Source organism: Odontesthes bonariensis, chromosome 3 (assembly GCF_027942865.1).
Source record: "Odontesthes bonariensis isolate fOdoBon6 chromosome 3, fOdoBon6.hap1, whole genome shotgun sequence".
Lineage (NCBI taxonomy): Eukaryota > Metazoa > Chordata > Actinopteri > Atheriniformes > Atherinopsidae > Odontesthes > Odontesthes bonariensis.
In genome coordinates, this window is record NC_134508.1 from 11,688,819 (window position 1) to 11,700,891 (window position 12,073).

Sequence of the window (12,073 nt, forward strand, 5' to 3'; positions counted from 1 at the left end):
GAAAACGTTTTCATCTTCTGTGCGTCATGGATTGCAAAGCTGCTGTGTATTCTAAAAGGAGTATTTCAGCTTTCACAGGATATGGCTAAAATGACTATGACTATTTATCATGCTTCACAAAGGACTTTTTACAGTCAGCACTCATCAATATCTTCCACTTATAGCGAGAGGCTGTCATCGTCTCATTGCATACTGAAACGCTGAAGCACAGACTAAGAACAAGAATTTTTCTTAATTTGTGAGGGAAAATCAAATAAAGAACACTGGGCTGAGTGTATGTGACAATTTCCCCTTGCCTATCCATCTATCATATATTTCCATTCAAATCTTCATAAGCAGATGATGGTTTGACAGATCAATTTTTAGCAGAAGCCCTGCAGCAGCTCTGTTGACTCCCCTTGAGCGCAGTTTTTATCTGTACAGTCGTTCTATTTGATGTAGAAATTCATCCTAATCCTCCAGTTCACTGACTGCCTTTCGGTTTCCTCTGGCATGCAATCGCTGAGAACAAAGACTTCACATCAAATTGGCTTATAATAGCTTGAAAAATGTGACAACTTTTCAACAAAAACTAAAAAGGCTAAAAATAACACCATTTTTTGGCTTCACATATGCTGCTGTGGGCATTTTTTGGGAGAACATTTACATGAAAGCCTGTCTAAGACTGCTGCCAAACCAGCCCTAACCTGTTGGAACATGGAAGTTGTACAGGTGTTCAGTGGTGTCTCACAGCAGATTCTTTGAGTCCATTGGGTAGGTAAGGTTCAGATGACTGGGTTAAAAGAAACTTTGCTGATCTGAGATCTGTTCATCAGCTCCCTCAGCATCCCAGAGCTGCTCATTTTATTAGGATTTTTTACAAATTGTTTTTTACGTACTTAGGGATTGTTCTATTAATCTATTTTTGGCATCTACCTGTGATGTGATAAACTCCAAAGTAGTGTGAACTCCAGGTCCCTGTCTGTGTCTAGTGTCCTTTATTGAGCCTGTTTTGAGCTGTTTTTGCATTGTAGCAGGGCACATTGGGAGAGGCCACTTGAAATTATCACAGAAGTTTGGTTTATCAGCCACAATGTTAGAGTGGCGGTATATGTCAAAATGCTAATTACATGAATGTGAGGATCCACAGTTTCCCTGGAGGTCATTTTATTGTGATTAAAATCAGCGTTGTCCCTTTCACCTGTCAGTGGTGTCACATCAGCTCCTCACACACCAAACTAATCTGCCTTCTTCATGCATATTTGACTAATTACAGAGGTGGAGTCAGGTGTTTTGGAGTTGGAGCAGCTGCATCCAGTCAGCAATAATGACCATGTCAAATACACTTGCCTGCTAATCTTGAATGCTACCAACAAACCATGGGCCTCTGTTTCCACAGTGGGTAAAACTCTGCCTTGGAACCCTGTTTCACCCTGCCTCAACTCTTAAGAAGCTATGTGTACACACTGTCACAACCAGGGCCGTATTAAGTCAATGTGGTGCCCCTGGGCACTAAACCTCAAGTGCCCCTAGGCTACATTTTCAAACATCCATCCATCCATTATCTATACCGCTGAATCCGTCGATCGGGTCGCGGGCGGGCTGGAGCCTATCCCAGCCATTTTCAAACATATTCATTCAAAATCAGTAACAATTAAAGCAGCATCCATCTATATACAGTATGTAGGATTATTCAAATATCTCCATTTAAAACCAATCAATTCAATTCACTATCAATCCAAACAGCATCCATATATTAAAATATACAGATTCAAAATGTGTATCAATTCGAAGAGCATTTGTCTATATTGAAATATATTATCAATTCAAAGAGCATCCACCTATGCAGCACTAACAACACTCCTATTATCCAGGGGGACGTCATTGCCACAGCCGTCCCAGAGCACCATAAGTTGTCTACCCGGAATGCCAAAGCACGCACACTTAAAAACTTAATCAGGGTGCTTGCTCTTTTTCCAAATCAAAATTCCAGACTTTTTCCAGACTTTTTTAAAACTGATACTTTTTTTCCCCAAGACCTTAACTTTATGTACTTGTAATTTGTGTGCCTACTGCCTACTTCAGATTGTACCAACTGTGTTTATTAGAAATGTTAATTTTCAAAGGCTAGTATTCAATGAACAAATGCATTATTCACAGTAAATTATGCTTTTACTGATGAAAACGTTTCAAAATCACAAGTACATGAATTTCACATCAAACAAGTGTCACAAAAACTATCTATAAAAAATGAATGGATGGATGGATGTATGTAGAATTCAGTCTCTTCACTCACAACTCATCCCATTAGGCTAATACAGTACGTGACCAGTTAGTAAACTTATAGTTTTATATCCTACCTTCCTATTTCTCATTTCACAATGCCTTTGACCATACTGTAACATTCTACCATACATTTATTTTCCATACTTTATTAAGACTTTCACACAAAATCCAAGACTTTTCAAGGTCTGGAAAACAGTGCTTCAAAATTCCATACTTATTAAGACTTTCAAGACTTGCGCAAGCACCCTGTTCATCACGGCCACAAAGCGTCGCAACACCTCTCTCCTAGCCTGATAAACCAGCCTAAATGGATTGGATGTCTAATTTAGTCTGGCACCGATCAATGGATACAACGGAACATTGTTGATGAGCACAACCCGTTGTCTTTCAAACCGCGTCTGTGCCTATAGGCCAACGCTCTGACCAATCAGCGCAACTGACTGTGACGTAGTAAGCGCGACAGAAAGCTTTGGTGGGAGGGGACTCTTCCAAAACTGATGCCAAGCACAGATTCTATAATAGGACAGATACGCCACTCACGGTGCATTTCCGGTTTCCAACGAGGCGATTTTGGTTGCAGTTCCACCCTCTTTCCACGTGGGGCGCCCAATTTTGGAGACCAGAATGAATGGAGTCCTATGGAGCTATACGCCCTTTCGTGCCCTTATCTCAAGATATAATTTTTTCTCTAGTAATTCGAATGTTGTTTTCGAAAGAGGGTGTTTAGAAAATACCCATGGCTGAGTTTTAGATTTTTAGAGCCACTCATTTGCTTAAAAAAAGGATTTGAAGTGTATATGACGTCATACATAGCTGGTCGACCAGCTGTCATTAGCACAATGCTAGCGCGTTGTGGACAACAAGAAGCCAACCAGTAAGAAATCAAAGGGATATATGTACTCGTTCAGTTGATTTTTTACTTGAAACCCATGTTGAGCTCTCAGAAACTACATTCAAATCTGAGCGCTCTTGAGGAAACTTAGGTGAAACTGACCATTTGTAGCATCTAGCTCCATTGGGCCCCATTCATTCTGGTCTCCACCGACGCTCCCAGTGGAATTCTGGTGGAACTGCAGCCAAAAAGCCGGTACAATGGGGCTTAATAGAGAGTGGCAAGGCTGTTCGTTATAATGGCTGTGTGCCAAGGCTGAATCAAACGAGCACTGTTCCATTGCCGCCGCCATCTTTCTTGTTGTGCTTTCGCTTGTCTATGTTCGCTTCCACTGCCCAACGTCGCACTGCTCTGTCGTCACTCCCTCAGAACCCTCTGGCCCGCCCGCGTTGATTCAAAACACATCTCTGCGTTGTGATTGGTTTAGTTGCCATCTGCCAGATTCAGGGCAGTATTTTCAAAATGACAAGTGGATCGAGGCCAGACCCAACCGCAGGCAAAACATTTTGCCGTCCAGCAGTTGGCGCTGGTTTTCCAGGCTACCTCTCTCCAATACTTCGCCGCATCCTCTTTTTGTTGTTTGAGAACAACATCAACCGTACCGCATTCCGTGACCTCCTGAGAAGTGAGAGCAGACACTCGAGGTGGCTTGCGCTCTTCTCGTGGGCTGTGACTCTGTCCGGGTTTTTCCAGTCACTGTACCCCTCGGTGAAAGCATTTTGCTGCCCGGCCAGGCATTTACACGCAAAACAATACACCACGCCGGTTGAAGGGGAATAGATTAGCCGATCTCTAGACACTGACTGTTTGTTCGGCAGCTGGCATTGGAAGAGATCATTTGTAAGAAACCTGGTTTTCTTACCGTCGTGCCGTGCTGATGCTGCATATTTAGCCGCCCGGTTGTGGGAGACGGTGGGGCCGTTAGCAATTGCCAGCTGGTTGTCAGCAGTTGTCGATGTTTTTATAAAGAAACGATCTAACACTGGAACATTTTAATTGCCGCTAAACGCCTGGAGTCTTTTTATTTTTCTCTTCGCACAACCACTCAATTGATGTCTATCCATTTATTTTTGTTTTTACCGCGTTTTTTAAAAAACATGATGCATTTCACCATAGGTGGACTGGCTCAACTGACAGGATGAGGGAGGGGGGTTAATGTTCACATTAGGCCACTATTGCTCAGAATTATGATATATCGTTGCTGTTCTTATCACATTAGTTTTAATAATGAATTTTATATGAATATTTATGTCAAGTGTCAAGTGTAATCATTTTAAGTGTACAAACATTCATGAAAAAACTATTTTTAAAGTTTGTCGTGTGGTGCCCCCCCACTGGCTGTGAATGGTTGGTGCCCCTGGGCACTGTGCCGTAGGCCCATATAGTTAATCCGGCCTTGGTCACAACAATATTCTGACTATTCACCTAAATCTAAATAAAATAATATTCCAATTATGGTGTTTAGATGAGTTGCATATAAGATATTCCATTCATATTCCCATTTAAATGTTGCAGAACATAGTTTCCTGTTCAAGGAGAAGTTTTTTTTTTGTTTTTTTTTAAACCTGGACCTTATTTCTAAAAAATATGTTTATTTACTCACTGATAACAGTTTGGTGAAAGTTGGCGTCCTTCAGAAGATATTTAGATCACTCGAGATCCTTACTTAAAAAAAACAAAAAAACAATCATTGTGAACGGTCCGTTCACAATGATTGGATACTGTTTTTCCTAGATTGTACGTTCTAGAGGCCACTAAATCTTTTCATATTTGTGTCAAAACTTTTAATTAATTGGTTGCAATGGGGGTGTGAAGAGTATTTCAAGCAATATGTAAATAAATGTTCCAGAAAAAGATCCCCTACCCCGCCTTTAAGTTATTATTATTTTTACAATTTACTTTTTACATTAAGACATTTCCCCTGGTGTGAGTCTACTTATCTGCTCCTGTCCCAGTTACTGTCCAGCTTCAAATGTCAGACTGTTCAACACCTACGTGCACGAGTGGAAAACCTTTCCATTCATCTCAGCTGTTTTGTATGATTATGTTTGGTGACAAAGACAAATATCAGCATACCAAGTTGAGAAGGTGAACACTATTATATCTGCTAAAACCTCCATGCTAACGTTAGCATTTAGACAACAGTACTGTGCTGTATACAGTTTCAAAGAACTGCTATGGTGGACTAAATATAGATCTTGTTTTAAAAGGATGAAATGCATATTTTTTCCAATCATTTTCACACTTTTTCCAGAGTGTTCTTGACAGCTGTTTAAAGTAGAAAAGTGCTTGGCAATATGTGGAAAAACAGCAGTGCTGTTATAAAAATAGCTTTATTTCTATACATTTCAAAACCTCAGAAAAGTTCCTTTTTAATCGTCTATTTTTGTCCTTTTGGTTTAGTCCTGTCATCTATTTTTGGGATGAGGCTGATTTTGCCTCTCTGTTCTCCCTCTGCTCCTGTCGGTCCCATCTCGGTAGCTCTCCTTTTATGAGCACGTTCAAAGCCGTCAGTGTGACACAAAGTGGAAGACATCATTTGAATTTCAAAGACCTGACAGCACACATTGCTTCTATCAGCAGAGTAAAGGTCCTCTTGACAAGAAAGTGCCCTCAAAATTAATCATCCACGCTGAGAGTCCTTTGGATGTTGCCTCCTCTGCCAGGAAGGCGAACAGCCAAAGAGGTTTTTTAGAGGGAGCAGGTAGCTATACACAGACTTGATTAAAAAAAAGGGGGGGCTGAAACCCTCCTGCAATGCTTTTTGCCATTCTGATGATGCCCAAATGTGTTTTTATGAAGCAAGCAGCATGAGGTTAACTTGTTATCATTTGTGCCCTTATTTCACGTCTGGACATTTCCTCTGTTTTGTGAAAACGGGTCTTAAATTGTCAGTGCACCCTGGGGAGGAGTAAAATGATCCATGAAAACTGGACCCAAAAAAGCTGGAGCTTCCCCTGAGGTTCTGTTCACGAGACATACAGAACGAGTGAGCAACAGACAGCATCCAGTCTTTAGAGCTATGAGCTAATTAGCCATCACTAATGGGAGGCAGCTTCCATTTTTACCACATTTTTGATTTACAGGGCTTGTACTCATCACATATCCATGGAGACATCGTGGTCTTTGAGGACCTGTGTGGAGACACTAAATGACACCATAAAAGAGCACTTATAGCCACTTACTATCACGTCACCTCATGGAGAATGTGTGTAGACTTTCAGGCTCAGATGTTTTAAACACCAGCTGGACTTTCATATGCAGATTTGGCATCATTAGCAGCCTTTAACATGCTTTGTTTTGCATTTTCAACATGGAATGCTACAGATTTGATTTGAAAGCATCTCAGTCTTACACTGCATGTTAATTTTGAACATTAGAAGAGCGCAAAACATTGTAGAATAAATTGTGGACTTTTTTAGCCCGCCTCATTTGCTTTAGGGATAACCCTCTACACTTTTGCGTGACAGCTTACAAATTTACAAATTTTGAAAACGCAGTTTCAGTAACCTGCCTGAATCTGGGCCACTTTTATCAATCTGGTATTATGTGCTGTGTGAACTCACACCAAACCTGCCAATCTGCCTTTCAATGTGAGCAGAATTTTACATCCACATCGTGAGCGTACTGGTTATCAAAGCGAATGTACACAAAGGATAAACCCCTTTCGGGGATCCTTCAACAACAACTATGAGCTTCATTCACACCTTGAACAGCTTTCATTATATCTTGAAAAAATGAACAAAAAGGACAGCAAAGCTGCATAACTCTGGGCACTTTCAGCCCCAATAAAGTACCAATGTATGGAAAAGGGAGGGAAAAAAACAAGAAAGAAAATGTATGTCATTATACACATTGTGAACCCAATATATTTATTGTTTGATTAGTCAATTTCATTTATAATATACACCTTTCTTCATTTCAGGCATGCAACACATTCCAAAGGTGGGACAGCAAAGTTTTAACCACTTTGCCACTCCTTCTCACATCACTTAAGTCTTTTTGACTCTAAGGCTACGTGCCCACGACAACGGTAACGACAGATAAACGCAGAACATTTTGACAGATGTGCCTATCTTGCACAAGACGACGGCGTTTTTAGGAGTTCAAAACGGAGAAAACGCCCTCCAGAGTGGAGATCTTGAAAACGATCCAACCTCTCGTCGCCGTAGGAACAGTTCAAAACGCAGAAGTGCGTTTTTTGCACACATTAAGTGGGTAGTTCTCCATGAACGACTCCCATATCTCACTATATTTATTTTGGACACTCTCCCAATCCACATTATCCACTGCCTTCCTGGCTTTGTAGTTCAGTGTCGTGTTCAGGAGCAACTGGACCTCATCATCTGTCCAAACAAAGTTTGAAGGCGAATTGTTGTTGCCGCCGCGCTTCGCCATTTTCTTCCAACTGACGCAGAGGAAGTAGCCACAAAACAGGCATTTCTCATATTTATTAATATATAACGATATAACTCATATAACAATACCAAAGGTATTGTTGCTACTGCCACCTACGTCCGGGGCGTGCATACTACATCAGCAAACTGCGAGTTTTATACGTTTTCCATGTTCCCATGGGTAGACAGATATCCACCCCAAGACGCTCGTGACAACGCAGATAAATTGTGGAGGAAAAAAATGGACATCTGCGTTTATGCTTCAGAGCGTTGTCGTGGGCACGTAGCCTAATAATCCCAAGTGATGATGAGTTTCTGCTGTTATTTTGTCCAGTTCTTCTTGTAAACATGGTATGCAAAAGTAATTTTTTCCCCCTGTATTTTCCCCTAAAATTCTCCCCACACTCTGTATTGGGGACAGATCCGGACTGCAGGCTGACCTATGGGCAGTGAAAGGAACCTCTTCCTCCTCAGAATAGCTTTGTATGCTTTTGGACTTGTTACTAACAACAGTCTAGATGCTCCTCTTCGTTTTTGGTCCAGATAATGGGGCATCCCGTTCTTCCAAAAAATATCTGGAATACTGATTTGTCTGACCACTTGACACGTCCCCACTATGTGAAAGTCCCTCCCAGATGCCTCTGGTCCCAGAGAAGTCGACGCTGCCTCTGGGCTTGGTTAAGTTTATGGGACAAAACAAAAATATCTTTGTTTCAAACTGTGTGCAATTAAATTAAAGTCATGGTAAACATGCTTTAGCATGTTCTGCAGGAAAGTGGAACTGCTCTCACAGCTGATCAGTACTTCTGATTTTGCAATTAGCTACACAAGCATTCCACATTATCACTTGTGTAATGAGTGTTTGAATCTCTACTTTGGTTAAATTTGTTGTTTCTCACAGTTCAATCCGAAGAAATTCTGAACTTGTTATTTTTTCCTATTTCTGTGGTAAGGTTTGTCACATTTTAATAAAGGTAACTGGGTGTGAAACAACAGAGGCAGATTTAGAAGCAGCACGCAGATTGAGCTGTTTAGTTTTTATTTGTCTTTTGATTTCTCTTTCGCACTTTTGATACCAGTGTGCAGCAGCCTCAAAACTAATTTACAGCTCTGTGTTGTGAAGCTTGCTCATTCCTATCTTCAACCGTCATCATGTCAAGTCTGTTGCAAAGAAGTTCTGCGTTGGCGTTTTCTCGATGTCAAATGTAGAACTTCAGAGACTCTTCAGGCACATTTCTTTACATGTGCACAACATGCAAACTTAATGAACTGGATGAATCATATTCTGACTCCTAGATTCGAGTTTGGAGAGCTCCCCACAAGGTAAACAAAGTTTGAACTGACATTTGTTCTTTCAGTTCAAACCAAACATCTGCTTTGTTTCTCTCATTATTTTCTCTTTCTAGCACTGGAGGGCTCTCGTTGGGAATCAATCTGCCGAACGAGTCGAAGGAAAAAAATGACACAGCACCCATTGCTCAACCACACATTCTCACTCTGCTCCTGACTGTAAGCCCTGAAATGATGGGAGGAGTGCGTGACAAGGTGGGGAAGAGAAGTGATTGGGTCTCTCCATCACAACCAAGATGCTGTCAGCAGTCTCCACCACTATTCTATCTGTCTTTCTTTACTGCAGTTCATCTCTGTAAAATCCCCCCATCCCCACTCCGCATACAATCAACCAGTTTTTTTTTTGTCCTTCACCTTCAGACATCTATCCATCTATATTAATGGAAAAGCAGTTAGTGGTGTAATTGTTCGGCACATATAAACCAGACTCCCTGATGAGATCTCCTGGTGGGTGGTATAGGGAACAATGAACATCTGCTAATGATCCAGACAACCTGGTAACAAGCCAGTTCCTGCTCTCTGCATTAATCATTTGTTACCATTTCAGTTTTCTGCAGCACTTTAATTTAATCTCTCAAAATGTCCACCCTGGTCACTTTTCAGTTTTTCCAAGAATCTAAAAAATGTACTCCTGCTAGCAAGAAAATATATCCACATCAACTGCATATCTTTGTTTAAATATTGGAACAAAGTAGATTTAAGATAATGACATACAGTATATTTCATATGAAGTGGCTTGTTTAATTTGATACAAGGAATCAGAGAAGAATATTTGCTTTCCAGCATCTCTGAGCCCAAACCGAATGCCAAGTGCTAATTTGGGAGACGATGGCAGGGCAGAGGCCAAAAAGCAACACAAGTAGCAGCTGTGTGGTGCTTAGTTAGGCCACAAAGATCTACACAATGGCCAACTTGATCCCAAATCGTGCACTACAGAGCACTACACATCCCCATTTTTCATCATTATATCCTCCTACATGCAGCAGAGAGTGGGATGTGTTACCTGAAGTTTATAGTTGCTAGACCACCATTGTTCATTGGCCCAGAAAAATAGTAGTTGCTACAGGAATCAAAGATAGATAAAAAGAGTTTGCCAGAGTAGGCCAAGCCTGACAAGTTGAATGGCTCAGTCTCGGCTCAGTCTCGCCAGTAATTGTGAAATTGGAATTTTTGTTTCAAGATGTAGCAGTTTTACCATCCAAGCATTAAAACTGCAAAATTATATTTTGGTGGACAGTTGTTTTGTGTATTTAGTGCTGCCTCAAGTGACGAAAGCTGGAAGCAATGAGTTTTAAACTGTGTGTGATCTGTGACAATGTATCATTTTTAACCCCAACTGTGCACATCAGAACCTAACAATGTACATTGATTCTAACCCCAACCTTTATCAGGTGGAACCAAAGTAAAAAGGTAAGAAATCACAGAAGTACAGTGGAAATAGAAAAGTGAACCGTGAAAAAGATCCCGTAAGTCAGGATTTGATCCAGCAAAGTAACTCTTGTAGGCCACAGGCTTTAATGCCGCCTACCAACTCTTCTTCATCTCTTTCACATCATTTTTGTCTGACTCGAGTGCAAACTGTCGACAACATTACACAACGAGTGTTAATGTTGTCATTCCGTGTCATCAGTAGCACAAAGTGAGCATTAAAGTAGGAAAAAAACAACGGAGCTCATTGTGTTTACATCTTTCCTACATAAACATTCAGACTAATTTCAGTTTGTGGGACAATGAGGACAATTATGTAAAATCTAGTGAAGCTACACCTTCCCACAACACTGTGCAGAGGTGTGGATGTAGTTTTATTTTCGTTTGGACCCTCACTGCTTTTCATGATAAAGAGGACAACGTGACTGGGAGGAGGATGCTAGACAATAGGGTTGCCACCTGTCCAGGATTTTCATGGTCTGTCCAGGAAAATAAAAATAAAAATCCGGGACACTGAATGTCCCGGATTTTTGTACATGATGCGCAAAATGTGTATTTCAGTTTAATTGATTAATACACAGCCTTATTGGCACTACAAAAATGACGTAGCATAACATGGGTGGTGGTGGTGGGGGCACGCACCGTGGAGGTTCATTAGAAATGGTAAGGTGGAGACGGAGAGTGTGTGTGCCCCCAGGTGTCCACAACTAAAAACTGTTGAAAATATAACAAAATAATAAAGGTCTGCTATTAAATAAAGCAATTAACTAAACAAATAACTAGAAATTGTCATTCTTACTAATTTTAGCTATATAGTTGTCGCTTAGAATGACGGTTTTTATCTTGGCTTAGATGTGCGAAAGGCGCCGTTGCTTACAAACATAAAGGTCGATTCGATGGTCAAAATGTCCAGGATTTTTGTCAGACACAGGTGGCAACCCTACTAGACAATGACCACTGGCGTCCCAGAGTCACCCCCCTAATGCCAGCCAACACTGCTCCTCACACCACAACAACCATCTTTTTTTTTTTTCCACAACCGCCAGCTACCCCAGCCTCTCACCAACTGCACACCAGTCACAGCGGGTGTAATGTTGCAGCCTGGAATCTGTTTATTTCCTGGTCTGCTCCTTGCTCTTACACTAATTGCTTTCACGATGTTCACCTGTGCCTGATTATTGTTTGCTCTCTCTCACTGCACTACGCCTATATCAACTCCTTCCTGCCAGAGTTCCCTGCCAGATTATCGCAAGCCTCACAGCCAGCAGATGTCTAGCCTCACCTCTCTACCTTGTCTTCCTTATTTCCTGTTCTGACCTTCGCCTGAATCAGTTTTGTGGATTATAACCCTCTGCTTCCAGAAGACCTCCCTGGATCCTCAGGATCATACCTAACCTTGGATTACCCCTGACTGTCTTCTCTGGCCCTGTTCTCCGTACCCTGGAGCGGACTCTGACCATCATGGACCCACATCTTTATTGGAGGATTATCCAGACTCCAGCTATATTCAACTCCTGTCCAGCACCTTTGATCCAATAAACCTTTTACCACTAAGCTTGTGTCTGGTTGAATTATCGGGTTTTCTGATCTGGTCTTTACAGCGGGGTGGGGATTCAAACCCTGGTTCGGGAATGGGGTTAATGAAAGCCAGAGGTGGAGGCAGGACAAGACACACTAGCACAGGGATGTCCAAAGTCGGTCCTCGAGGGCTGCTGTCCTGCAGGTTTTAGATGTTGCCCTG